Raw genomic sequence first — 27,658 nt, forward strand, 5'->3', positions numbered from 1 at the left:
TTCAGACAACCAGTCATGAGAACGGTGCAGCAGAGGGAAAGGGAGTGGCATGTTAAAGGGACATTCATCTTTTGGACTTTCGCACACTGAGACCATGGACACTGCCGAAGCTATTATGGTCTGCACACTTTTGACGCACTGTGGAGTTCCCTCTCCCTCTTTATAATAGATTTATTTTGTTCCACAAAGACTCAGTGCTTGTGAGTGGACAAGTATTGCCTCTAAGAAGCACCCTAGGGTAGTAGTTAGTTTTCCCAGATTTCTGGGTGGGGCTTGAGCCGATTGTTTTTTAATGTCAGGAGGAGCCCGTAGATACTGATCCAGTCCTTGTTGCTGCTGACATTCCTGGCAGAAGGGTTACGCCCCTAAATGCGCACACTTACATTCTTATACACTTGTGCACACACACACACACACAACTGAGACTGTGCTTCACATATCCCTCCCAGCCCCCTCAAGCACAAGAGGACTGGAAAAATTTTTTTTCAGACCCTATCCATATCCCGGAGGAGTCACTGCTGAGTGGCAGACAGAACTCTCCCACTCTCTGCTGCTGGCTGCAGCCCCAGGGGAAGGTGGGGGGAAGGAGACCAGGAGTTGTTGGAGCAAAACACATTTTTTTAATTACAAAGATTCTTTCAAGCCCAGATTAACCATGAACTAAACATTTTCTTCAAGGGGGCTTCCTAATTTTCTCACTTTGTGAAAGTGTCAAATATCACCAGCGATGATGAGCACTGTGAATATCTGCTGGAAACTCTGTGTAAAGAGCTGCACAAGGAAAGCCATTTGAAGATCACAAGTTTATGGATCCTACAAAAGCTCTAAGGAAGGAGATTTCACCACCTCCTAGGTAACCCATTCCAGTGCTTCACCACCATCCTAGTGAAAAAGTTTCCCCTAATATCCAACCAGGACCTCCCCCACTGCAACCCGAGACTATTGCTCCTTGTTCTGTCATCTGCCACCACTGAGAACAGCCGAGTTCTATCCTCTTTGGAGCCCCCCTCACTCTTCTCTTCTGCACAGTAAATAAGCCCACTTCCCTCAGCCTCTCTTTGTAAGTTATGTGCCCCAGCCCCCTGATCATTTTCATTGCCCTCCGCTGGACTCTCTCCTTTCTGTAGTGGGGAGCACAAAACTGGACACAGTACTCCAGATGTGGCCTCACCAGTGCTGAATAGAAGGGAATAATCACTTCCCTTGATCTGCCGGCAACGCTCCAATATGCCATTAGCCTTCTTGGCAACAAGGGCATACTATTGATTCATATCCAGCTTCTCATCCACTATAATCCCCAGGTCCTTTTCTGCAGAACTACTGCTTAGCCAGTCGGTCCCCAGCCTGTAGCGGTGCATGGGATTCTTCCGTCCTAAGTGAAGGACGTTGCACTTGTCCTTGTTGAACCTCGTCAGATTTCTTTTGGCCCAATCCTCCAATTTGTCTTGGTCACTCTGGATTCTATCACTCCCCTCCAGTGTATCTACCTCTTCCCCCAGTTTAGTGTCATCCACAAACTTGCTGAGAGTGGAATCCATCCCATCATCCAGATCATTAATGAAGATGTTGAACAAAACCAGCCCCAGGACGACCCCGGGGCACTCCTCTTGATACTGGCTGCCAACTAGACATTGAGCCATTGATCACTACCCGTTGAGCCCAACGATCTAGCCAGCTTTCTATCCACCTTATTGTCCATTCATCCAAGCCATACTTCTTTAACTTGCTGGCAAGAATACTGTGGGAGACTGTATCCAAAGCTTTGCTAAAGTCAAGGTTTATCACGTCCACCAGTTTCCCGATATCCACAGAGACAGTTATCTCATCATAGAAGGCAATCAGGTTGGTCAGGCATGACTTGCCCTTGGTGAATCCATGTTGATTGTTCCTGATCACCTTCCTCTCCTCCAAGTGCTTCAAAATGGTTTCCTTGAGGACCTGCTCCATGATTTTCCCAGGGACAGAGGTGAGGCTGACTGGTCTGTAGTTCCCCAGATTCTCCTTCTTCCCTCTTTTAAAGATGGACACTATATTTGCCTTTTTCCAGTCGTCCAGGACCTCCCCCACTCTCCACGAGTTTTCAAAGATAATGGCCAATGGCTCTGCAATCACATCAGCCAACTCCCTCAGCACCCACGGATACATTGCATCCAGACTTGTGCATGTCCATGTTTTCTAAATGGTCCTTAAGCTGTTCTTTCACCACTGAGGGCTGCTCACTTCCTCCCCATACCGTGCTGCCCAGGGCAGCAGTCTGGGAGCTGACCTTGTCTGTGAAGACGGGGGCAAAAAAAGCTTCCCTGATATCTGTTGGAAGACTACTACTGCAAAACATAATATGTCCTGTAAATTTTTAGCGTGAGTAGGGGACAACTTTCTTATTCAGATTGTTGAGGAAACAACTTCAGGGACATTCATTTTGCATCTGGTTTTGACCAGCAGGGATGAATTAGTTGTGAACGTGAAGGGGGTCCAGAACTTGAGAGGAAGTGATCATGATCTGATAGAATTCAAGATCCTAAGGAAAGGAAGACACGAGGACAGCAAAATGGGGACACTGGACTTCAGAAAGGTGGATTTCAATCAACTCAGAGAAATAGTAGGCAAGGTCCCAGGGAAAGACCAAATAGGAAGAAAATGAGTCAAAGGGGGCTGGCAGTTCCTAAAAGATGTAATACTAGAGGCTCAATATAAAGCTATTCCAGCATACAAGAAAGATAAGAAGAACCACAGGGGGGGTCAATGTGACTGCACAAGGAGCTTTTTAGCTATCTAAAAAACATACATACAGGAAATGGAGGGAGGGGCATATCACAAAGGAAGAATACATGGGAATAGCATGAGCGTGTGGGAAGAAAATCAGGAAGGCCAAGGCAAGGAATGTGTTACAGCTGACAAGAAATGTGAGAGATGACAAGAAGGGGTTGTGTGTGTGTATATATATGTCAGACAAAAAAGAAAGATCATGGACACTGTCGGTCCACTGCTCAGTGGAGAAGGTGAGCTGGGAACGGAAGATGATAGGAAGGAAGAGCTGCTCAAGGCCTACTTTGCTTCAGTCTTCTCACAAAAATTAACATTTGATCAGATGACTAGCAAAGTTACCATAGACAACAAAGGGGAAGGGATGCAGAGATCTGATCAATTTGAATGAATTCAAATCAGCAGGGCCTCATGCTATTCACCCCAGGGTACTGAAGGAATTCGCTGAAGGGTACTGAAGAAATCTCAGAGCCACTGGCAATAATATTTACAAACTCATAGATGACAGGAGAGGTCCTGGAAGACTGGAGAAGGGCTACCATAGTGCCTATCTTTAAAAAAGGGGGAAAGGAGGAGCTGGGGACTATAGACCAGTCAGCCTCACCTTGATACCTGGAAAGCTACTAGAACAATGTATAAAACATTCAATTTGTGAGTACCTGGAAGATGACAAGGTAATCATTAACAGCCAGCATGGATTTAGGTCAAGAACAAATCATGCCAAACCCAGCCTGATTTCCTTCTTTGGCAAGGTAACTGGTTTGGTGGTTAGGAGGAATTTGGTGGATATAATATACCCGGCCTTCAGCAAGGCTTTTGACACAGTCCCAGATGACATTCTGATAAGTAAGCTGGAGAAATGTGGGCTCGGTGGAACTACCATTAAGTGGATACATAACTGGTTAAACAACTGCAAACAAAGAGTAACTATTAAGGAATGTCAGATTGGAGGGAGGTCTCAAGTGGGGTTTCACAACGATCTGTTCTGGGTCTGGTGTTGTTTAACATCTTTATTAATGACCTGGATGTAGGAATAGACAACACACTGATCAAATGTGCAGAGGACACAAAGCTGCCAATACCTTGGAGGATCGAGCTAAAATTCAAAGGGATTTTGATAAATTAGAGAGCTGGGCTATAGACAACAAAATGAAATTCAACACAATAAATGTAAGGTGCTACATTTAGGGAAGAAAAACCAAATGCACAAATACAGAATGGCAGATAACTGGCTTGGCAGTAGCACTGCTGAGACAGATCTGGGAGTTGTGGTGGATCACAACCTCAACATGAGTCAACAGCTGTTGCAAACAAAGCAAATGCAGTTGAAGGTTTCATTAACAGGGGTATAGCATGCAAGTCCTGGGAGGTGATAGTAGTGCTCTACTCGGTCGGTTAGAGTAGAGTGGTGAGGCCTCAGCTGGAGTACTGTGTCCAGTTTTGGTCACCACTTTATAGAGAGGATGTGGAGAAACTGGAAAGGATCCAGAGGTGAGCGACAAGGATGATCAAAGGGATGGAATGCAAGCCGTACGAGCAAAGGCTGAAGGAACTGGAGGAGCTTGGAAAAAGAGGAGTTTGGAAAAGGGGAGATTAAGGGGGGAGATGATAGCAGTCTTCAAATACTTGGAAGGCTGAAAAAGATGGAGAAAAGTTGTTCTCTTTTCCCACAGAGGACAGGACAAGAGGCAATGGGTTCAAACTACAGCATAAAAGGTTTAGATTAAATTTCAGGAAAAACTTCTGAACTGTAAGAACAGGAGGACAATGGGACAGACTGCCTAGGGAGGTTGTGGAAGCTCCTTCACTGGAGGTTTTTAAAAGGAGGCTGGATAGCAGTCTGCCTTGGATGGGTTAGACACAACAAATCCTGCATTTTGGCAGGGAGTTAGACTAGATGACCCTTGCAGTCCCTTCTAACCCTGTGATTCCATGATTCTAACTTGAGTTAAAACTCATGCATTGCCCCTAACTCAAGTCCCATTCACCCACAAAAACCCTTCGCTCTAGTTGGCTGGACCAAGAGGAGGCTAAAACTTGGGTGATCACATGTTAACTACTAACATGACCACTTGGCAGTGTGGACGCACGCTGCCGGCAATTGAGTGCCATTGCTTCTCCAGTACCTTCCCACAATTTCCCTCATGTGCCCAGAAAAGACAGACAAGTTCTCCCACAATTCATTGGGGAAGAATTACTGGAACAGCTAAGTTTATGACAGTGCTAAGAACACTGGGATGTGCCCCCAGAAGTCTTAGTGACACATGAGTAAGGGCAATGCCAGGATGGACACAGAAACGTCAGGGTTATTGTGCAGTATGCCGGCTCTCACTTAGGCTAGAATAACTTGAGAGGAGTAATTTGAGTGTAGAAAGCTTGAACGAACAGGAAGACAGACCCAAAATCTATGACATTACAAACACCTAAAACAATAATAACAGACATGTTAATATAACTGTTTGCTCCGAAACAAATGACACCGTGAGGTCAAGATTCTAACCTAAGATAACTGCAATATGTCCTAGGGGAAATGAGCTTCTGTACAATGTCTAGTGGCTCTCATGAAACTGAGATAAATGGCTGATACTCACTAGGCAGAGATTTCAAATGTCTTCAGCAGCCCATAGAAAGTCATGTTGTATTTGAGGCCATGTTTACGCTACAGGGAATATAGCTGCATAGCTCTAGTGCCACCATTATGCTGCTGTAGCCCCACAGTGAGATGCAGACCACAGAGATGGAAAGGAACTCCACCTCTCAAGGAGATGGTAGCTTGGCTGATGGAAGCATTCTTCTGTCAACCAACCTGTGTCTACACTAGGGATTAAGTTGGCATAGCTATGGCATGCAGGAACATGGATTTTTTCACACTCAAGTGCCGTAGCTCTGCCAATCTAAGTTTTAAGTGTAGACCAGGCCTAAGTGTCTGCTATAGAGCTGCTACTAGATACAGCTGGTTCCACACAACGTCTGCAAACACACAAAATACAGTGATTCTACATAATGTTAAAGTATTATTGGCAAGGAAAGAAGCATGACAGACAGTCCTTGATTGTTTTGGGCAAGGAAGGTAAAACTCTAGGCACAATTACATCTTAAACTATTCTGCCTTATTAACCAATGACCCATCGGAATGCGGGAAGATGTCCTTTCTCAAACCAAAAAAGGGGAAGGAAGGTTATATGCAAGGAAATATCTTGCATTGTGTGGAAGTAAAACTACAGCTCTTGTATTTGGGTTATGGAAAACACCTAGTGAACTCCAGAAGCATCCGGTTTATAGTCATTATTTTCTTCATTGTTTTCCATTTTGTTATACTGTGAAATAGCATGAGAAAAACTTAGTTACTTACAAGGAGAACCTGTTGCTCTAAATGTTAAGATTTCTACATTAAAACTTAGATTTCAGCTGAATAAACACCAATATTCTTATCTCCGAGGATTAATAATGATAGTTGATGCCATTTGCATTAACACTGATGCTTAATACCAATAGTGCTGTTGCCAGCTCTGTGGATAGCAAATATAAATAGAAAGAATAGTGATGTTGCTTGGCAGCATGTAAAGTGTAGCACAGAAACCTTGTGCTGGCAAATGAAATATTTCCATTACTAACAGAGAGAAAAAAAGAGATTTGGGAGAATTAATAACTGAGATTCCTTAGCTTCAAATTGCACTGGTTGCTTTCAGAGGTGTAAGGAGCCCTCATGAGTCATTACCAAGGATGCATCACTTTAAAATATTTTAAAACAAACCCACCCGGCCATTAAGTGGATAATGTCAGATTTCTCAAGAGATATGCTAACTCCACTGACTCCCTCATGGATTAAACCTTCCAACTGGAGCCAGAACATTAACAGTCCCGCTGCAATGCTTTGTAACAGCCATCCCTGCTAGAGAAAGGTGAACAGTTCAGGGCTTTAACTCTCTAGACATATGGGTGAGAGGCTAGAAAAAGCCCTACAGAGAATTAATTTTGCTGGGGGAGGGGAATCTCTGCAGAACAGTTGCTCAGCCGGAGTCCACTGTTCACAATGGAAGAGAGAGTACACCCCTAGAATTAGTTTTATTGTAAATGTTGTAAATGAACCCCATTTATTTTATTGTAAATGATCATCTGTGTACAAGTGGCTACTTTACATGCTGCTGGTTTCCTTTCTGCATATTTGCAGAAGGTGGCAGTGTGGAGCATTATTTAACTGTGTTATATAATATAACCTGTTTACTAAAACATGTAGTCAGTTGTCTGCTTTTGATGTGTTTAGATCATTGGACTTATAGTCAAACATAAAACAAATAAAAATGAGAGACAGCTGTTGCTGATAGTGTTATATTTATCTTTGTGAAACAAACTTATTCAGCAACCATAAATATTCCAGGAAGAGTGTTTTGTTTGCTGGAAAGATATGGACAGTTCCCTCTCAATGGGAACCTACAGCTATGAATCTTGAAATAATGGTGTAAACCTGTCACAAATTTCATGTAACTCTGTGGATTTATCTGAAGAAAAACACACACGATCTGCTCTGCAAAATCCATGAAGGGCTATAAATAGCTGAGTTGACTAGCACAGCATTTTGTGGCTCAGTCTGACTCGTGGCAGTCATCAGTCAGCCCCTCTACTGAATGGCACTGCCTTCTGTTCTTTCTCACCTCAGTGTGTCAGAGAAAGCCTGTTTCCTCAGTCAGATAGATTGATGTAATGAACCCATCCCATGCTGAAGGTACAAATAAAATGCTATAGTTTAAGAATAAATGCAGGAATATTCAATCAACACCATGTCAAACATTAAAAGATTCAAAGGCCACAAAACTAAAGACCAAGCCCTACCTCCTCAATACCTTCCCCACCCACATGCCTAGCAGCATGCCCCTGAGGTCAGCAAACTCAGGATCTGTTGGCTAAAAGCCTCCAGTAAGACCTTGCTGAACTGTCCCAAGTGGAGCACATTCAGGAAGCGTGTGGTTGAGCCTCTCAGCTGATCTCAATTACCAGAGGATAAAATGATGACAGAGACCTCGCAGGAAAGGGTGCCTAGATCAAGGACAGAATAGCACCTGGACACTAATCAGAAGCCAGTACAGAGCACACACATGTGGAACCTGCTCCCAGTAGGCAAGTGAATATCCACATTCTGCACCAACTGAAGATCATAGAATCATAGAATATCAGGATTGGAAGGGACCTCAGGAGGTCATCTAGTCCAACCCCCTGCTCAAAGCAGGACCAATCCCCAATTTTTGCCCCAAATCCCTAAATGGCCCCCTCAAGGATTGAACTCACAACCCTGGGTTTAGCAGGCCAATGCTCAAACCACTGAGCTATCGCTCCCCTCCTGAGTGGTCTTCAACTGTAGCCCAAAGATGGGCACATTCTGGTACTCCAGTGTGGAGATAACAATGGCGTGGATACTGCAGTGCTGAACTCCACATCGGAAAGCAAAAGCCCCAACCTTCTTGCAATGAACAGGTGGAAAGACATAGTCTGGGCTACTGCTGCTATCTGATCGTGAAGTAGCAGGAGATGGGAGAAATCCAAGAGAGGTAGCTGAGTAACAAATGGCAGACAAAACTTGCTCAGATATCATCTCCACCATTTGCTCTAGTTGTTTGTCTCAGGCCACCAAAATTACCTGTGTCTTATTCGCACTGACCCTCCGCCCCATGTCCAACCTTTGGCTTGGGTAGACACTGGAAATCTATCAACTGTACCATCAGGGACTGAATAAACAGAGACAGAACTGTGTATCATCTACGTATGGAAGGAACCACCTCACTTCTACCCTTTTGGCCTCATAGGCACATCAGATAGAGTGACAGGGTGGGGATGTGGGTGTCAAAACAATTGTATAAACCCCCACATGAGAAGTGCCTTGGGCTCAGATGAAGGAAAGCCCCAAATTACCCTCTGTGTGCTCTGCAAGAGAAAATGTCTCCATCCATCTCTTTGAGTGTCAACAATTGTTCACATCAAAAAGAAAATGCTGTGGTATAAACACCAGTCTACACAAGGCCTCCCACTGCTCCTAACAGGTGCTCCAGCCACAGCAGGAGGATTTAGAAAATCCTCAATTATTTCCACTTCCTGCGATTTTATGTCTCATGTAAAAATCTTTAGGGTGAAAAGAGCTATGGACATATCATAGAATCATAGAAGATTAGGATTGGAAGAGACCTCAGGAGGTCATCTAGTCCAACCCCCTGCTCAAAGCAGGACCAACACCAACTAAATCATCTCAGCCATGGCTTTGTCAAGCCTGACCTTAAAAACTTCTAAGGAAGGAGATTCTACCACCTCCCTAGGTAACGCATTCCAGTGCTTCACCACCCTCCTAGTGAAAAAGCTTTTCCTAATATCCAACCTAGACCTCCCCCACTGCAACTTGAGACCATTACTCCTTGTCCTGTCATCTGCTACCACTGAGAACAGTCTAGTTCCATCCTCTTTGGAAACACCTCTCAGGTAGTTGAAAGCAGCTATCAAATCCCCCCTCACTCTTCTCTTCTGCAGACTAAACAATCCCAGTTCCCTCAGGCTCTCCTCGTAAGTCATGTGCCTCAGGCTCCTGATCATTTTTGTTGCCCTCTGCTAGACTCTCTCCAACTTGTCCACAACCTTTCTCTAGTGGAGGGCCCAAACTGGACGCAATACTCCAGGTGTGGCCTCACCAGTGCCGAATAGAGGGGAATAATCACTTCCCTCGACCTGCTGGCAATGCTCCTACTAATGCAGCCCAATATGCCATTAGCCTTCTTGGCAACAAGGGAACACTGCTGACATCCACCTTCTCGTCCACTGTAATCCCCAGGTCCTTTTCTGCAGAACTGCTGCTTAGCCAGTCAGTCCTCAGCCTGTAGCGGTGGATGGGATTCTTCCTTCCTAAGTGCAGGACTCTGCACTTGTCCTTGTTGAACCTCATCAGGTTTCTTTTGGCCCAATCCTTCAATTTGTCTAGGTACCTCTGGACACTATCCCTACCCTCCAGCATATCTACCTCTCCCTGCAGCTTAGTGTCATCTGTGAACTTGCTGAGGTTGCAATTAATCCAATCATCCAGATCATTAATGAAGATGTTGAACAAAACCAGCCCCAGGGCCAACCCCTGGGGTACTCCACTTGATACCGTCTGCCAACTAGACATCGAGCTGTTGATCACTACCCGTTGAACCCGACAATCGAACCAGCTTTCTATCCACCTTATAGTCCATTCATCCAGCCCATACTTTTTTAACTTGCTGGCAAGAATACTGTGGGAGACCGTATCAAAAGCTTTGCTAAAGTCAAGATATATAAGGACAAGAATAATAATTAGCAGTGCTTATACAGCACACTACATGCCACAATGGGCAAGAGTGGCACACCAGTTAGGCTGAATCAGCATATCTTCTGGCTTTACCCCTCCCCAAGTCAGGGTCTCACTGGCCAGTTCTGAGCCCTTCATTATAGCAGATGTCTTGGGCTGCTTGCATCACTGTGTTCCCTCTTCAAATGGACTTTCCTTCACGTGCAGCCTGCAGCCTGGGTGCCATCTGCACAACTCAGTGGAACTCATGTGCTGAACCTAGGCTCACATCTTCCAAGTGCTGTAGATGAGAAACTAATTCACCTAACATCAGTTACCTTCAGCGCTGAAATTAACAATGTGCTTGAGAAGAAAATGTGAGCATATTTACGTAGATAACAGCACTGTAAGCATTAAACGTATGCCACTGGAACCTGTGCGGCAGGGTAGAGGCCGAGAGAAAACTCCTGCTAGATGAATGAGCCCACCATCAAACACCCATTCCCCTTAGGACCCTTCCATCATTCTCACGGCTCTTTTCTGATCCCACTTCAGCAACGGTCGCACCAGGGCCAAAGACAGAGGTAAAATAACCTCTCTGCTCCTACCCAAGATTCCCCCGTTTATGCATCCCAGGATCACGTCAGCTCTTTTGGCCACAGCACCACACTGGGTGCTCACGTTCAGCATATTATCCACCACAACCCCCAACCTTTTCTCAGAGTCGCTGATTCCCAGGACATAGTCCCCCATCCTGTACGTATCAGCTACGTTCTTTCTTCCTTGCTATTCTGTCCTGACCTGAATTTGTTTGTTTTGATTTCATGCATTTTGACCCAAGCATGGAGAGCTAGATTCACAAAATGCTGGTGAGAGATAGAGGCTTGCTTGTAATTTTGAGCCTGGTTCTTAGGGTCTCCCCTGGAATGTAGCACACTGAGGTTCAAATCCTCCCTTGATATGGAGAAGGGATGGGAACTTGGTTCTGCCATATTGCAAGAAAGTGCCATAATCAATGGGCTATGGAATCTTCTGATACTGAGCTTTCTCAATCTCTCCTGTTGAAGCTGCTCTACTCTATATAGCTTGTCGAATAGTCATTGGAGCAGGGTCTTCCATGTGGGTCTCCCACGTCTTGGGAGATGGCCTTACCACTTGGTTACAGAATCATTCTTTCTTTCTCCCTGGCCCAAGGACTATTCACTGTTATGATGAATGACTGAATTATCATTATGAACGTGGATTGGGAGCCGAGCATCGCCCACAGCTGCTAGCAGTAACCTAGGCAGCAGGGGTAACACTTCACCATCAACACCAGAGCAATGACAGCAGATATACCCCTGATGTAGGGTTGCCAACTTTCTAGTCACATGAAACTGAACACCCTAGCCCCGCCACTGCCCTGAGGCCCCGCCCTGCCCCACCCCTTCCCCGAGGCCCCACACCCCGCTCACTACATTCCCCCTCCCTCAGTGGCTCTCTCTCCCCCACCCTCACTCACTTTCACTGGGCTGGGGTGTGGGAGGGGGTGAGGGCTCTAACTGGGGTGGGGCTGGGGATGAGGGGTTTGGGGTGCAGGAGGGGTCTCCAGGCTGTGGGGTGGGGCTGAAGGATTTGCAGTGCAGGAGGGGGCTGTGGGTTGAGGCACGGGGTTGGGGTATGGGATGGAGGGAGTGAGGGCTCTGGGCTGGGGGTGCTGGCTCTGGGATGGGTCTGGGGATAAGGGGTTTGGGATGCAGGAGGGGGCTCCAGGCTGGGCCCAGGGATTTGGAGTGTGGGAGGGGGCTGTGGGGTGGAGCCAGGGACGAGGGGTTTGGGGTGGAGAAGCGCGCACCAGGTTTGCTGGGGCTCAGGGTTGGGGCATGGGCTTACCTGGGGCAGCTCCTGGTCAGTGGCACAGAGGGGAAGCTAAGGCAGGCTGCCTGACTTTCCTGGCACCGCACTGCACATGCCCCAGAAACAGCCAGCAGGTCTGGGTCCTAGGCAGGGGGGTGGGGGGGGCAGGAGGCTCCATGCACCGCTCTCGCCCACAGCCACCGCCCCTCCCCGCAGCTCCCATTGGCCCATGGGAGTGCGGAGCTGGTGCTTGGGCAGCATGCAGAGCCCCGTGCATGTAAAAGTCCCTTTACTTCTTTTTTCCCTTATCTCTCTGAGAAGCCCTTAGTCTAAAGAATTTCTATCCAATTAAAGGCAAGTGTAGGGGTGTGTGTGAGTGTGAGTGTGTGTGTGTATGAGAGAGAGAGAGAGAGAGAGATTCCCTCAGATGTTTTCAGCAGCCAATCTACAATGCTATGTTAAAATCAGTCATCTCTCCCATCTAAATACCCTACTTTTCTCTCTCTCTCTCTCTCACACACACACACACGTTTAATTGCACACTCTAAATGGATTAAATTGTAAAAGCTGGCTGATATGTCTCAAAATGTAATTGTAAACAGGAAATCATCATCGAGAAGGTGTGTTTCCAGTGGGGTCCCACAGGGATTGGTTCTTGGCCCTACTCAGTTTAATATTTTTATCTATGACCTGGAAGAAAACAAAATCACCACTGACAAAGTTTGCAGATGACACAAAAACTGGGGGAATGGTAAATAATGAAAAGGACAGGTCACTGACACAGAGTGATCTGGATCGCTTGGTAAACTGGGTGCAAGCAAATCATATGTGTTTTAATACAGGTAAATGTGTACATCTCGGAACTGTTGGCCAGACTTACAGGATGGGGGACTCTCTCCTGGGAAACAGTGACTCTGAAAAAAAATTCAGTGACTCTGAAAAAGCCATCCTGGGATACATAAACAGAGGAATCCTGAGCAGGAGTAGAGAGGATATTTACCTCAATATTTAGCACTGGAGCAACCACTGCTGGCATATTGTGTCTAGTTCTGGTGTCCACAATTCAAGAAGGAAGTTGATAAGTTGGAGAAGCTTCAGAGAAGTGTTAGAAAACCTGCCTTATAGTGATAGATTCAAGGAGCTCAATCCATTTATCTTAACAAAGGGAATGTTAAGGGATGACTTGATTACAGTCTCTGAGTACCTAGGCGACGAACAAATATTTGCTAATGGGCTCTTCAGACTATCAAGGAAAGGCAGAACATGATCCAGTGGCTGGAAGTTGAAGCTGGACAAATTCAGACTGGAAATAAGGTGCAGATTTTTAACAGTGAGGGTAATGAACAACTGGAAAAATTTACCAATGGTTGAGGTGGATTCTCTATCACTCAAAATATTTAAATCCAGCCTGGCTGTTTTTCTACAAGATCTGCTCTGAGAATTATTGTGGGGCAGGTCTCTGGCCTGTGCTATCCAGGGTGTCAGACTAGATGATCAAAATCAGTAGTTCTCAAACTTTTGTACTGATGACCCCTTTCACACAGCAAGCCTCTGAGTGCAACCCCCCCTTATAAACAGGGCCACCCGGGGAGGGGGGCAAGTGGGGCAATTTGCCCCAAGCCCTGGGCCCCACAGGGACCCCCACAAGAGTTTTCAGGGGCCCCCATGAGAGTTTTCAGTGGCACTTTGGTAGCGGGTCCTTCAGTGCTGCCGAACACACCAGGAGTGCAGGACCCGCCGCCGAAGACCCGCCACTGCTTCTTCCGCTCCGGGTCTTCGGCGGCAATTCGGCGAAGAGCCCCGAAGACCCGAAGCAGAAGGACCCCAGCCGCCGAAGACCCCAGGCCCCCTGAATCCTCTGGGCGGCCCTGCTTATAAATTAAAAACACTTTTTTATATATTTAACACCATTAGAAATGCTGGATACAATGCAGTGTTTGGGGTGGAGGAGGACAGCTCGAGACCCCCCATGTAATAACCTCACAATGCCCTGAGGGGTCCCGACCCCCAGTTTGAGAACGCTTGATCAAAATGGTCCCTTCTGGCCTTGGAATCTATGTATCTTAGCATGCTTCAAAACTGTATGGTTCATTTGTCACTGTTCTCTGAAGATAAACATCACAACAGATCACCTCTCTACATCTTCCACATTTAGGGTGACCAGACAGCAAGTGTGAAAAATCAGGATGGGGGGTGGGGGTAATAGGAGCCTATATAAGAAAAAGCCCCAAATATTCATGTGTTCATGTGACCCAGGCGAGCACACTGCCAAAAAGGAAACAGGAGGAGACTGAGGGCCATGGCCCTGCCCCTTTCTGCACAAGCCCTTACAGCAGGCCAGGCCATGAGCACTAAGAGGAGCAGACTGCACCATCCTGGGGATTGGTGTGGAGTAGCCTGTACAGTCCCACTATGTACCAGGAGCCTTGAGGACTCCCCAAACTCCTTTCAACCACCCCCTAATCCATGCTGTACCTGTTTGTCACAATCTAGCCCAAGATGTTCCAACAGGCGGTGTCTTCTGCCAGACCTTGCCATACAATACCGTCAAACTCCTTCCAAGCACCAGGTGTTTTCACTGGGGCAGGTGAAATCCCTCCCATAGGTATAAAGAGGAGTATCATTAAAAGATTTTAAATTACAGCCCCCTCATCTCTGTGAGGAGAAAAGTGTGTGAAGGGGGAGCGGTTATGATGCATCTCTGACGAGAACAGCAATTACAGCTAAGTCATTCTCTTTTCTGAAGATACTCAACCCAACGCATCTCAACACTAAAATGCTCCAGGGACATCTCAATAACATAAACACTAGAATAAAAACTGCAACAGCCAATACGAACTTTAGTAGACAAAGTTAATGAACCTTGAATAGCAACATTAAACAACTTTGTTCTTTTTTTAAGTGAAGGCCTGAGGTACCTACACACAGTGTAAAGTGTTATATTTATAGAAAGAGAGCGTTAAGATACTTTTCAAACAATCTGGCAAAGGAAACCCTCATCAAAGACACACCTTCAAAGTAAAGTAAAAATATTAGGGTTGGGGGGGTTGTTGTTTGTTTTTTTGCAAGAGATTAGGTGCCACTTGTCTCAGCAAGAGTTTCTGAAATGCTGATAGAACATTCTTGAATCTCATCTACAGGGCAAATTGAAAGGGCTGGAAGTAAAAATACAGCTTAAATTTAGTAAAACTGGTCAAATAATTTTTTGACAAGTTTCCTTTCTGATCATGAATAGTCCACGAGAAGCTTCTGTTTGTTATTCGAAATCATTCGTTGATTCATTCTTCAACTGTAACTCATTCAAAGTCTCCCTTAGTGTTATGAATTCAAAATCTGATTTGCACAAATATTTTTGTGTATTTGCTTGCGCATTACTATTTCCGTGAACATTCTTAATGAGAAGTTTCTATGCATGCATACTTTGAGGAAGTGAACACAAAAGGGGCTTGACTAGTCTGAAAATGAATTGATTAAATATTCATTAATCTTTTGAGAATCTGGCCCATTTTTTCAGGCTATGTTTAAACTCAAGAGGAAACACTTGTATTGGTTCATTTCAGTAGGTTCATATTTGGATCATTTACTTCACTGGGCTGGAAATCTTATCTTTTAATTGAAACTTTTTGATTCTACAGCACAATTCTGCAGTGAGAGCTGGACTTTGCAACACATTTATTACACTATCTAGTGCCTTGATCATGGCCCTGACTGAGCAAAGAACCAAAGTACATGTTTAAAGTTAAGAAGGCTCCTAAGGGACTAACATCTTCTCCGCGAGCCACTTGGCTTCACTCTCATTGTTCCCAACGGGAGGTAACAGCCATTCTGAAAAAAGCCAGCTGAACTGATAGCCACTGTAGCCTCTCTCTCATTGAGAACAAAAAGGAAATGACAACCATTTTGAAAGAGGGCAGTTCTTTGTGGAATTCTCTGTAATGGAACATTATTCACCAGCCTCCACTGACAGGCAAACTTTCAGTTATGAAGAATAACAGCAAAAAACTACAATAAGTCCTAAAAAAAACCCTCAAAAACTACTCATTGCCCCAATCTATTGAGAGGGCAGGAGGGTGAAACTCAAGAGGCGTATGAGAGCAGGAGAACATGGGGGCTGGAGTGAGGGGGAAACGTATGTGTGAAAGAGAGAGTGTAGGACACATACTCAGCCACAAAGGAGTGTGACTGAACCCAAGAAGCAATTATAGAATGGAAAGACTCATGGTTTCATCACTCTTGAATAAAGTAACAATCCCAGACACATGCCTAATGCCTATAAGGCCTCCATGCTTAATGTCCTGTTCATTAGACAAATCATAGAATCATAGAATCATAGAATATCAGGGTTGGAAGGGACCTCAGGAGGTCATCTAGTCCAACCCCCTGCTCCAAAGCAGGACCAGTCCCCAATTAAATCATCCCAGCCAGGGCTTTGTCCTGAGTTTATGTCAGTACCTAATGTCTTCCTTGAACAAAAAGTTATAAATCCTTTTTTGTATTTGTTGATTTTGCATTTTTAGCATTAGTATGGTAACAATTTGCTTATATTTCATAAATCAACAATTATAAAAACAAAACAAAAAAACCTTCTGCATCAAGATTGCAAAATCAACCTCTCAGTGTTAGGAATCCCATCATTCAGATCATCCAGACTGACTTTATTTTACTATCTTATACATATACCTTATAATGCAATCAATAATTATATGGTCAAACCAATTTTTGCCTCAGTCACTGGACAGAGTAGGTGCTCACTGCTCAGTAAAGGAAGCATGCTAAGAACATAACATAAGAACAGCACACTGGGTCAGACCAATGGTCCATCTAGCCAAGTAACCTGAATTCCCACAGTAGCCAGTGCCAGATGCTTCAGAGGGAATGAACAAAACATGACTTATGAGGAGAGGCTGAGGGAACTGGGATTGTTTAGTCTGCAGAAGAGAAGAATGAGGGGGGATTTGATAGCTGCTTTCAACTACCTGAGAGGTGGTTCCAGAGAGGATGGTTCTAGACTATTCTCAGTGGTAGAAGAGGACAGGACAAGGAGTAATGGTCTCAAGTTGCAGTGGGGGAGGTTTAGGTTGGATATTAGGAAAAACTTTTTCACTAGGAGGGTGGTGAAACACTGGAATGCGTTACCTAGGGAGGTGGTAGAATCTCCTTCCTTAGAAGTTTTTAAGGTCAGGCTTGACAAAGCCCTGGCTGGGATGATTTAATTGGGGATTGGTCCTGCTTTGAGCAGGGAGTTGGACTAGATGACCTCCTGAGGTCCCTTCCAACCCTGATATTCTATGATTCTATGAAAACAGGGCAATTTGTCAATTGATCCATCTCGTGTCATCCACTCCCAGTTTCTGGAGTCAGAGGTTTAGGAACATCGGGCATGGGGTTCCATCCTTGAGCAGTGTCGCTAATAGCCACTGATGGATCTATCCTCCATGAACTTATCTAATTCTTTCTTGAACCCACTTATACTTTTGGCCTTCAAAACATCCCCTGGCAATGAGTTCCAAAGATCCATTGTGTGAAGAAGTACTTCTTTTGTTTGTTTTAAACCTCCTGCCTCTTAATTTCATTGGGTGACCCCTGGTTCTTGCCTTATGTGAAGAGGTCATTAACAATTCCTTATTCACTTTCTCCACACGATTTATGATTTTATAGACATCTATCATATTCCCCCTCAGTCGTCTCTTTTCTAAGATGAACAATCCCAGTCTTTTAATCTCTCCTCATATGGAAGCTGTTCCATACCCCTAATCATTTTTGTTGCCCTTCTCTGTACTTTTTCCAATTATACTACATTTTTTGACATCCTCAAAGAATTCTAATAGTTTGATAAGACATGATTTCCCTTTCCAAAATCCCTGTTGAGTCTTCCCCAACATATCATGTTCATCTACGTGTCTGATAATTCTGTTCTTTACTATAGTTTCAACCAAAACAACTATTTGAGATGGGGCGACGAGACCTGCATGGAGAATTCAAGGTGTGGGCATACCATGGATTTATATAGTGCATTATATTTTCTATCTTATTAACTATCCCTGTCCTAATGATTCCTAACATTGTTACCTTTTTTGACTTCTACTACATTGAGCAGATGTCTTCAGAGAACTATCTATGATGACTCTAAGATCTCTTTCTTCAGTGGTAACACTTAGCTTGGACCCCATCATTTTGTATGTATGGTTGGATTATGTTTTCCAATGTGCATTACTCGGCATTTATCAACACTGAATTTCATCTGCCATTTTGTTGCCCAGTCACCCAGTTCAGTGAGATCCCTTTGTAGCTCTTCACAGTCTGCTTTGGACTTAACTATCTTAAGTAATTTTGCAAATTTTGCCACCTCACTGCTTACCCCTTTTCCCATATCATTTATGAATATCTTGAACAGTACTGGTCCCAGAACTGACCCTTTGGGGACCATACTATTTACCTCTCTCCACTGTGAAAATGGACCATTTATTCCTACCCTTTGTTTTCTATCTTTTAACTAGTTACTGATCCACAAGAAGACCTTCCCTCTTATCCCATGACAGCTTACTTTGCTTAAGAGCCTTTGGTGAGGGACCTTGTCAAAGGTTTTCTGAAAGTCCAAGTGCATTATATCCACTGGATCATCCTTTTGTGTAGTTCCCCTTTTTGAAGTTAAATGCTACTTTAGTGGGTTTCTCTGGTATTCCCCTCTACAAGGATGTTAAATTTAATTACATTACAGTCACTACTAATGAGTGAGTCAGTTATTTTCATCTCTTGGACCAGATCCTAAGCACCAGTTAGGACTAAATCAAGAATTGCCGCTCCCCTTTGGGTTCCAGGAGTAGCTTCTCCAAGAAGCAGTTGTTAATGGTGTCTGGGAATTTTACCTCTGCATCCTATCCTGAGGCAACATGTTCCTAGTCACCATGGGGATAGTTGAAATCCCCGTCCTGCCTTATTTACTGCCACCAACCAAACCATGCACTGAATACAGAATTATTCATTTTTCCACAGGCTTTTCTAGTGTGATCCTCACTGTAGTATCAGACATTTCACAAACATTAATGACTTACTTTCACAACTCCCTTGACAGGTAGGGAGGTCTTACTGACCCCATTTTGCAGAGGAGGAGCTGAGGCACAGAGGACCAGCTTTTCCAAAAGTATTTAAGTGCCTAAAGATGCAGAGAGATGCCCACTGGGATTTTCAAAAAGAGCCCAACTCCCATTGACTCTGATAAGGACGTAGGGGGCAGAGTAGACAAGCAACTGAACGTGAGTTCCCAGTGTGATGCTGTGGCTAAAAGGGCTAATGCAATCCTTAGATGTATAGACAGGGGCACAGTGAGGAGCGAGATGATTGTACATCTGTGTACAGCATTGGAATACTGCATACAGTTCTGGTGTCCACATTTTAAAAAGGACAGTGAAAAATTAGAGAGGATGCTGAAAAGAGACACATGGTTCAAGGGATGGAGACAATGCCTTAAAATGAGAAACTTAAAGAGCTCAATACATTTAGCTAATCAAAAAGAAGCTTGAGAGGTGACTTGAGTACAGTGTATAAGTACCTTCACAGGGGAAAATACCCAGTACTAAAGGGCTTCTTAATCTAGTAGAGAAAGGCAAACCAAGAACCCAGACAAATTCAAATGAGAAATTAGGCACAAATTTTTAACAGTGAGAGTGATTAACCAAACTACCAAGGGCAGTGGTGGATTCTCCCACCCACCTCTAGATATCTTCAGAACAAGACTGGAGCCTTTCTGGAAGCAGGGCCGGCTCTAGGCACCAGCAAAACAAGCAGGTGCTCGGGGCGGCACATTTCTAGGGGCGGCATTTCGGCGCTGGCCAGGCCGCCCCTGGAAATGTGCCCCCGCCGCCCCAGCTCGCCTCCGCTCCGCCTCCGCCGGCTCCCCTGAGCGCACCACTGCCACTCCACTTCTCCCCCCTCCCTCCCAGGCTTGCTGTGCTCAAAACAGCTGTTTGGTGCAGCAAGCCTGGGAGGGAGGCAGGGAGGGGAAGCCGAGGGGCGGTGCGCTCAGGGGAGGCGGCGGTGGTGGAGTGGAGGTGAGCTGGGGCAGGGAGCGGTTCCTCTATCCCCGTTACTTCCTGCGCTCTCCCCCACCCTCGCTCACCTCTGCCTGCTCCCCTGAACACGCTACCTCTCCCTCGCCTGAGAGGGAGGCAGGAGAAGCGGAGCAGCGGCGTATTCAGGGGAGCAGGCGGAGCAGAGGTGAGCTAGGGCGGTAGGTTGCGGGGGGGAGCCACAGAAAGCAAGGGGGGTGGGGAATGCAGCACACCCAGGGGAGGAAGCGGGGCCAGGGATTTGGGGAAGGGGTTGGGAAGGGGCGGAGTTGGGGCAGAGCCGGGGCCAGGGGGACAGAAAAAAAGCGGGGGCAGCCAAAAATTTTTTTGCTTGGGGCAGCAAAAATCCTAGAGCCGGCCTTGTCTGGAAGATATGTTTTAGTCAAACAGAAGTTACTGGATTCAATGCAGGGGTAACTGCGTGCAATATAATGGCCAGTGATACAGGAGGCCAGACTAGATGATCTAATGGTCCCTTCTGGCCTTAAATTCTATGATCGATGATTCTATGAATCTTCAGAATAATGGTCAGAAGACTTTTTATAATGGAAAGTGTCAAGCGACCTTAACATAAGGGTTATTGCTGGTCTATTATACATGGAATTCTCTCTCAGAAATCACATTCAACAACAACCACGTCTGCTGTCAAACACTGGAATTATGAGTTTTTAAGACAAGGAACAAATTTAGACCCAGGTCCTTGAAAACACTTATGTACACATATCATTTTGTCATGTGACGAGTTCCATTTAAGTCAATGGAATGACTCACATAAGTAAAGTTACGCATTTGAATAACTGTTTCAGGATTAGGGTCTTAAATTGTCACAGCCTGCCTCCTCCCTCTCCCCTCATGGACAGCACAAAAAAACAACTAACCAAACACCAGCACAACCCTGTGGGCAAGAGACAATAGGATCTGAATACTCTCCTGGGCTCCTCATACTGAAATGTTTGGTGCTTGGTTTTGTATCAAATTCTGGACCTTACAAGTTTAACAGTCACTGTGCAAGATAACAGTATTTCCTTGTCTCACCAACTAGCAATAACAGCTGACACTGTGATGCCCTCTACCTAGGCTGGTATCAGCAACCTCTAGAGCTGAAAGCATGAATGTCCACAGCTGTGAGCTTTAACCGACCCACATTCCCTGTGGATCGGGCACAGAGGGAGATACCTTACACACACTGACTAGTGGGTTATGTACTTCACCCTGCAAGAAGCAGCTCATCCCAAGCTGTTCACACACTGGTCAATTCTCCCACGTATGTGGCAGCCACTGTTAGAAATTGCTCCAGCTTGAGCTAAACAGGTGAGTGCTAAAAGTGAGAGCTGTTAGAGAGCCCTACCTACTATGGATCAGGCACAGAGATGGGGACACAAAATACACTGATCAGTGGGTTACAGAACCAGAGCATGTGGGCTGGAGGTTGTATACTCCAGGTCCTGACTGATTCTTACAGAAGTCACTGGCTTTTGGGCACTGATAGTTTGATACAGTTCGTGCATGCAGATTCTGGTACCTTTACTGCACAGTATGACTGAAACATCCAACTTTCAACACTTAAATTTCCCATGGGACACTCACTTTCCCCAGTCACCACAAGCATCAGCAAAGCCATTACTGTTCTTGAAAGCAGAAGTATGACTCACACCTTCAAATGTGCCTTTTTTCACACTCAGAAGTGTTGCAGGGATTCCTGTCAGACAAGAGTATAGTTTAAGGTTACTGGCGGCAAAAAAAGAAAAACACATGACCAAACCATTCTAGCCTCATCAAAATTTAAGCAGCCTCATGCTGCATAATTCCTGAACTTTTCCGTGCATAGGAATATTTGAGACAATACAATTTTAGAGACCAAATATATATTTGGAGACAGACGTGGGAGAGGGGCCATTAGTACTCACTACCTCAAAGATAATTACTGGAGCCTACTGACTGCTCTGCCAAAGAACACCCGTTCTCCCAGTCTTCCCATGGTTTGGGGGAACTGTTCCTTTAAGAAGCACTGGTAAGAGCTAGTCTGAACTGGTTTTTATGTTACAGAGGCTCACGTTATGCTACACTGATCGTTTGGAACGCAGACACTGAATGAAGCAGGGCTCTGTCAGATTGCTTGGCTCTGAGTGATCACTGAACACCACATGGTGCCAGGAATAAAATGAACTAAGAAAACACTCTGAGTGGAAGAATGGAGCAGTGAAAAGTCCCCCCCTCACCCCAAGCCGAAACCTGCTGGAAATGCGGAAGACTACTGGAGAAAGGTTCAACAGCACTATAATCTGTATCTGCAAGTGTAACCCACACACCTCTGGGGTGTGGTGCTCTGTCCCATCTAGTGGCACCGAGATCACAGTCTGTTCTACAGCCTTAGCTAACAGGCATATGGCTTTTAGCTCATGCAATAGAAGCTCATGCACATGGACTGAGAGTATAAAACAGACAGAGTGGACACATACTGAGCCCTTTTCCTGCCCCCACCTACGCTGCAAGCAACCAAGACACTGAGAAGAAGACAAGACTCCAACGCAGGAGATTGGCCCAGTTTCAAGGAACCAACCTGTATATTAAGGACTGAAATATCCAGTGGGGTGAGAAAAACTGCTTAATCTACTTGTTGCCCAGTCTAATAGGGTTGAGAGTTTAGACTGTGTGCTTATATTTCATTTTATTTTGTTAATTACTGACTTGTTATATTTTGACTTATAATCACTTAAAATCTATCTTTATAATTGATACATTTGTTTTTTTATTCTACCTGAAGCAGTGCGTTTGGTTTGAAGTGTGTCAGAGGCTCCCCTTGGGATAACAAGCCTGGTACACATCAATTTCTTTGTTAAATTGACGAACTCATGTAAGCTTGCAGTGTCCAGAGGGCATCACTGGACACTGCAAGATGAAGGTTCCTAGGGTTGTGTCTGGGACTGGAGATATTGGCTAGTGTCATTCAGTTGCAAGGAGCTGGGAGCAGCTTACATGCCAGAGGCTGTGCGTGAACAGCCCAGGAGTGGGGGTTCTCACAGCTGAGCAGAGTAAGGCTGGCTCCCAGAGTCAAGGATTGGAGTGACCTAGCAGATCAGCGATCCAGATAACACCAGAGGGGAATGTCAACACGCTCCTCCTTGTACTTCTTCCCGGTATCCCACTTCCCCGCTTACCTCAGGGCTTAGGTCTCCATCCCTCCGGCAAACCTAATTTAAAGCCCTCCTCACTAGGTTAGCAAGCCTGCCTGCAAAGATGTCTTCCCTCTCTTCATTAGGTGGATCCCATCTCTTCCTAACAATCCTTCTTCCTAGAACAACATCCCATGGTCGAAGGATCCAAAGCCCTCATTCCGACACCACCTGCACAACCATGCATTTACTTTCGATGGTCCCTACCTGGGCATTTTCCTTCAACAGGGAGGATGGACGAGAACTTGTGGGTCGGGACTATCAATATATGAAAGTATTCGTCCTTCAAGTCGAGAGAAGTGTACCAGTCCCCTGGATCCACGGAGGGAATGATGACGGCCAAAGATACCATGTGAAATGTCAGCTTCTTCATGAATCTGTTGAGATTTCGCAGGTTGAGAATGGGTCTGAGACCCCCTTTGGCTTTCGGGATTAGGAAGTATCAGGAATAGAATCCCTTCCCCCTTAGCTCCTGAGGAACCTCCTCTATTGCTCCTATGCGCAGGAGCGATTGCACCTCCTGTACAGGAAGCTCCTCGTGTGAAGGGTCCCTGAAGAGGGACGGGGCAGCGGGGTGGGAGGAAGGGGAGGAACAGAACTGGAGAGAATATCCCACATCTACCATGCACAGAACTCGGCAGTCTGAGGTTATCTGGGCCCATGCGCGACAGAAGTGGGACAGATGGTTCAGGAAGCAGGGAGAAGGATCCGGGCTCCAAGCTGATGCATTGCCCCCAGACACACCTTCAACAGGCATGCTTGGAGCCAGAGGACAGCCTAGCTGAGCTCTGCACCAGTGCTGCAACATGGAGGGTTTGCTCTAGACGGCGCTGCGCTGCCCGTGCTCACTCTCTTCTGGCAGGGGACTGCGGTGCCATCATGGCTATCAGGTCCCTGGCTGCCTCAAAGGTGTCCAGAGTGGAGGGAAGGTCCAGCTCCTCCACCTGGCATTCCCTGACAGGGGACTCTGTGGGCACTGGACTCGACGGACCCCTCTGTGGGGCCAAAGTCAACAGTGGAGCAGGTGCTGAGTGCCCCCTGTGGGACACACATCACTGGCGCGTTCATGCCCGGACCGTCTTGCTGTGGGCAAGCGCCCCTTGTCCGTTTTCTTGTGCCTCTTGTGAGGCACCAGCGAGTGGGAGTGGTGCTGGGCTGGCGGAGCGGGCTTCGGTGCCAGAGAATGGCGGTGCTGAGAGGTGCTAGGTACACAATCCTTCCTCAGCACCATAGCCTCTCTAAGTAAGGCCGGCGCACTCCACACTGAAGTGCTGGGTGTTGGATCTGAGTGGTCCGGGGCTGGTTGGGGATGAAGAGCTGCTTCCATAAGCAGTTGCTTGAGTCTAAAGTCCCTCTCCTTTTCGGCCCTATGATGAAAACCTTTGCATATCCTGCAGCGATCAGCCTGATGGGTTTCACCCAGGCACTTTACACAGGAGTTGTGTGGATTGCCTTTTGGCATGGGTTTGTGGCAGGACCCACACGGCTTGAAACCCTGGGTCTGAGGCAAGTCCCAGTCCCAGGGAAGAGAGTTAAAGGGGTGGGAGGAACCCCAAGAAAAATTTACTAACTCATCTAAAGTACTACGCAAACACTAACTCTAATCTAACTATTTACAGGGATTGAACAAGAGACGCCACTAGAGAAATGCTTGCCAAGGCAAGAGAAAGAACGTAGCTCCAACAACTGTTACTGGCTGTCAGAAGGAACTGAAGAGGCGGTGGGTCGGCAGGGACCTATGTACACCACCATGAAGGTGCAACTCCAGGGAACTCCACAGCCGACCCGATGATACCGCTAGGCGAAAAACCTTCTGACGACCGTCCACACACTGCACAAGGATCTGCTTGGAATTGACATGAGCAAGCATTTCAAGAAGAACCCAAGTGGTGTAGGCATGGCAGGATGGATTCAGCGCAGGCTGGTCACCAGAGTATGTATCTGAGGTCTTCTTGGGGCGGGGCTAGCCCACGAGGGAGCCTGGCTTGTCACCCTGTCTACATTACTATTGTTGCATGGGCTTGACCTACCCATGCTACAAGTACACCTTTTTTTATTTTTTGCCGTGTAGACGTACCCTCAGAGGTCTAGGAGACAAATGAGTTTTTGGTTCCCAAAATGATTGACTGGCTCAACAGGCAATAGTGCAGAACTGGTTTAGATCTTGTGACTTGTCTCCGCGGATGGCACTGACAAGCAATGGGCATTTCTTTTGTGTAAATGGGTCAGGCAGGAGGGTAGATGAGAGTGGTACAAAGAGTGGAAGTAGAATCAATGGGATGAAGTGAGCCACAAGAAATTTAACAGATTTATTTGATCATAAGCTTTCGTGGATAAAAACCTCACATCTTCAGATGCACGGAGTGAAAATTACAGATACAGGCACAGATATACGGGCACATGAAGAGAAGGGAGGTACCGCACAAGTGGAGAACCAGTGTTGACAGGGCCAATTCAGTCAGGGTGGATGTAAGAGTGGCATGGTATATGGTGTATTGCCACCCTCCTGCACTGCTGCTGTGGCTTGTGGTACCTGGTGCTTGGAATGTGGCTCAAAGTGGGCTTTGTGCTGTCACACAGGGGCTGCATCCTGCCAGAGCCCATCGCCCTCCTGCAGCCCTCTGGCCACTTCTGGCTCACCGGGGCGCCATTTCAGATTTTGGGGAATGTGAGGAAACGTTAACTGTGATGCCAGGGACTACTTAGGCACCTGAAAACTCTAGGGTTTTTGGCAGTTAATAACTTAGGAATTAGCCTGCAGGAGCACTGTATCTAATCATTATATAAAGAAAGAAAAATATATACAAACTCCAATTAAAGCCATGTTTAAAAGCTTAGATGTAAATTTAGAACAATCAGGAGATAATACTGCAAAATATTCCCAATCCCAAGCCTTGAGATATCAGTTCTGGAGTTTTAACACAGATATCAGAAGCACACAGTTGATACTTTCAAAAAGAAAAGGAGTACTTGTGGCACCTTAGAGACTAACCAATTTATTTGAGCATGAGCTTTCGTGAGCTACAGCTCACTTCATCAGATGCATAAGGTCAGGCTTGACAAAGCCCTGGCTGGGATGATTTAACTGGGAATTGGTCCTGCTTTGAGCAGGGGGTTGGACTAGATGACCTTCTGGGGTCCCTTCCAACCCTGATATTCTATGATTCTATGATTCTATGATTCATACCGTGGAAACTGCAGCAGACTTTATATATACACAGAGAATATGAAACAATACCTCCTCCCACCCCACTGTCCTGCTGGTAATAGCTTATCTAAAGTGATCAACAGGTGGGCCATTTCCAGCACAAATCCAGGTTTTAGTAGAGATAAATAAAATAAATAAAATCTGCTTAAAATCTGTTTACTTTCTCCAACAGACACACTGTGTAACTGACATTATCTACTCTAGTTTAGTCAATTGTTTTTCACTCCACTAAAAACATACTTAATTTTAACACGCGTGATTACGGTTCTTTTCTCTTTTATTAAGAAAGGGAATTTATTTTTCTAATTATTTTGGCATTTATGTTTACCAATCACAATCATGTACATGATTCACTAACACTTGACTCCAACATTGCTACTGGTATCAGACTTAGAACTGCATTTATTTTCATGCAAATTTTAAGTTATTTTACAGATCTAACTGAAAATACAATTTGTAAACAAGCAACCTTCATCTGTCCAGTGTGTAAAATTATGTGTTTAGCTAATGTTTTTTTCAACTGGCACTGCTAAGGTTAGTACAAGCTAAAGACACATTCTAGAAGGATTCTATTATTTGATTGTACCACTTTAAATAATGAATGACAAAACACAATATGATAATAAAAGCAATAATGACAATTACTCCAGCCAGGACAGATTAGGCATTTTAGAACTCACTACTCAAAGAATTAAATTTAAGCGTGAGAAATAAAATTATGAAACGCATAGACCAGTCAAAAAATAAAATAACAGCACTTTGAAATAATAAAATTACAGAGACTATATGACAGGTTTCAGAGTAACAGCCGTGTTAGTCTGTATTCGCAAAAAGAAAAGGAGGACTTGTGGCACCTTAGAGACTAACCAATTTATTTGAGCATAAGCTTTCGTGAGCTACAGCTGAAGTGAGCTGTAGCTCATGAAAGCTTATGCTCAAATAAATTGGTTAGTCTCTAAGGTGCCACAAGTCCTTCTTTTCTTTTTAGAGAATATATGTGCATTGCAGGAAGTACCAAGAAGTAACAACAACAATAATACATGTATGTGTTGGGGGGTGAGTGTGAAAGAAACAGAGTGTGTGTGTGTGTGTGTGTGAGAGTGTGGAGAGAGAGAGAGGGTGCATGTGTGAGACAAGATAGTGTGTGTGTGTGAGAGAGACAGAGACAGAGTGTGCGTGCTGGGGGAGTGTATAGGAGACAGAGCGCTGTCCCTTTAAGCAGAGCGGCCCTCACCAGTCTGAAGGCTTGTGCAGACAGCAGCAGCCACCAGCAGCTCCTCTCACTTCTGACCTCTGTCCCCTCTCCTCCTCCGTTCTGCGGAGATGGGGG

General features: G+C 45.5%; 1 protein-coding gene and 1 long non-coding RNA gene across 14 annotated transcripts in view; one reads left to right on the forward strand and one right to left on the reverse strand.

Moving 5' to 3' along the window:
* PKNOX2 (PBX/knotted 1 homeobox 2) overlaps positions 1-27,658 on the reverse strand; it is a 753,686-nt gene that overhangs the window by 400,278 nt on the left and 325,750 nt on the right. Inside the window, exon 4 of one of the 13 annotated variants that reach the window (XM_048827268.2) lies at positions 21,602-21,646. The exons of the other annotated variants lie outside the window; for them this stretch is intronic. The gene's annotated coding sequence lies outside the window, so the exon portion shown is untranslated. The remainder of the gene's footprint in view (positions 1-21,601; positions 21,647-27,658) is intronic. 13 annotated transcript variants of the gene reach the window in all.
* LOC142069793 (uncharacterized) lies at positions 22,025-26,796 on the forward strand. Its single transcript, XR_012665764.1, has 2 exons — positions 22,025-22,538; positions 24,740-26,796. It is a non-coding gene; the product is annotated as an uncharacterized LOC142069793 (long non-coding RNA).

Source organism: Caretta caretta, chromosome 22 (genome assembly GCF_965140235.1).
Source record: "Caretta caretta isolate rCarCar2 chromosome 22, rCarCar1.hap1, whole genome shotgun sequence".
In the NCBI taxonomy this organism is placed as follows: domain Eukaryota; kingdom Metazoa; phylum Chordata; order Testudines; family Cheloniidae; genus Caretta; species Caretta caretta.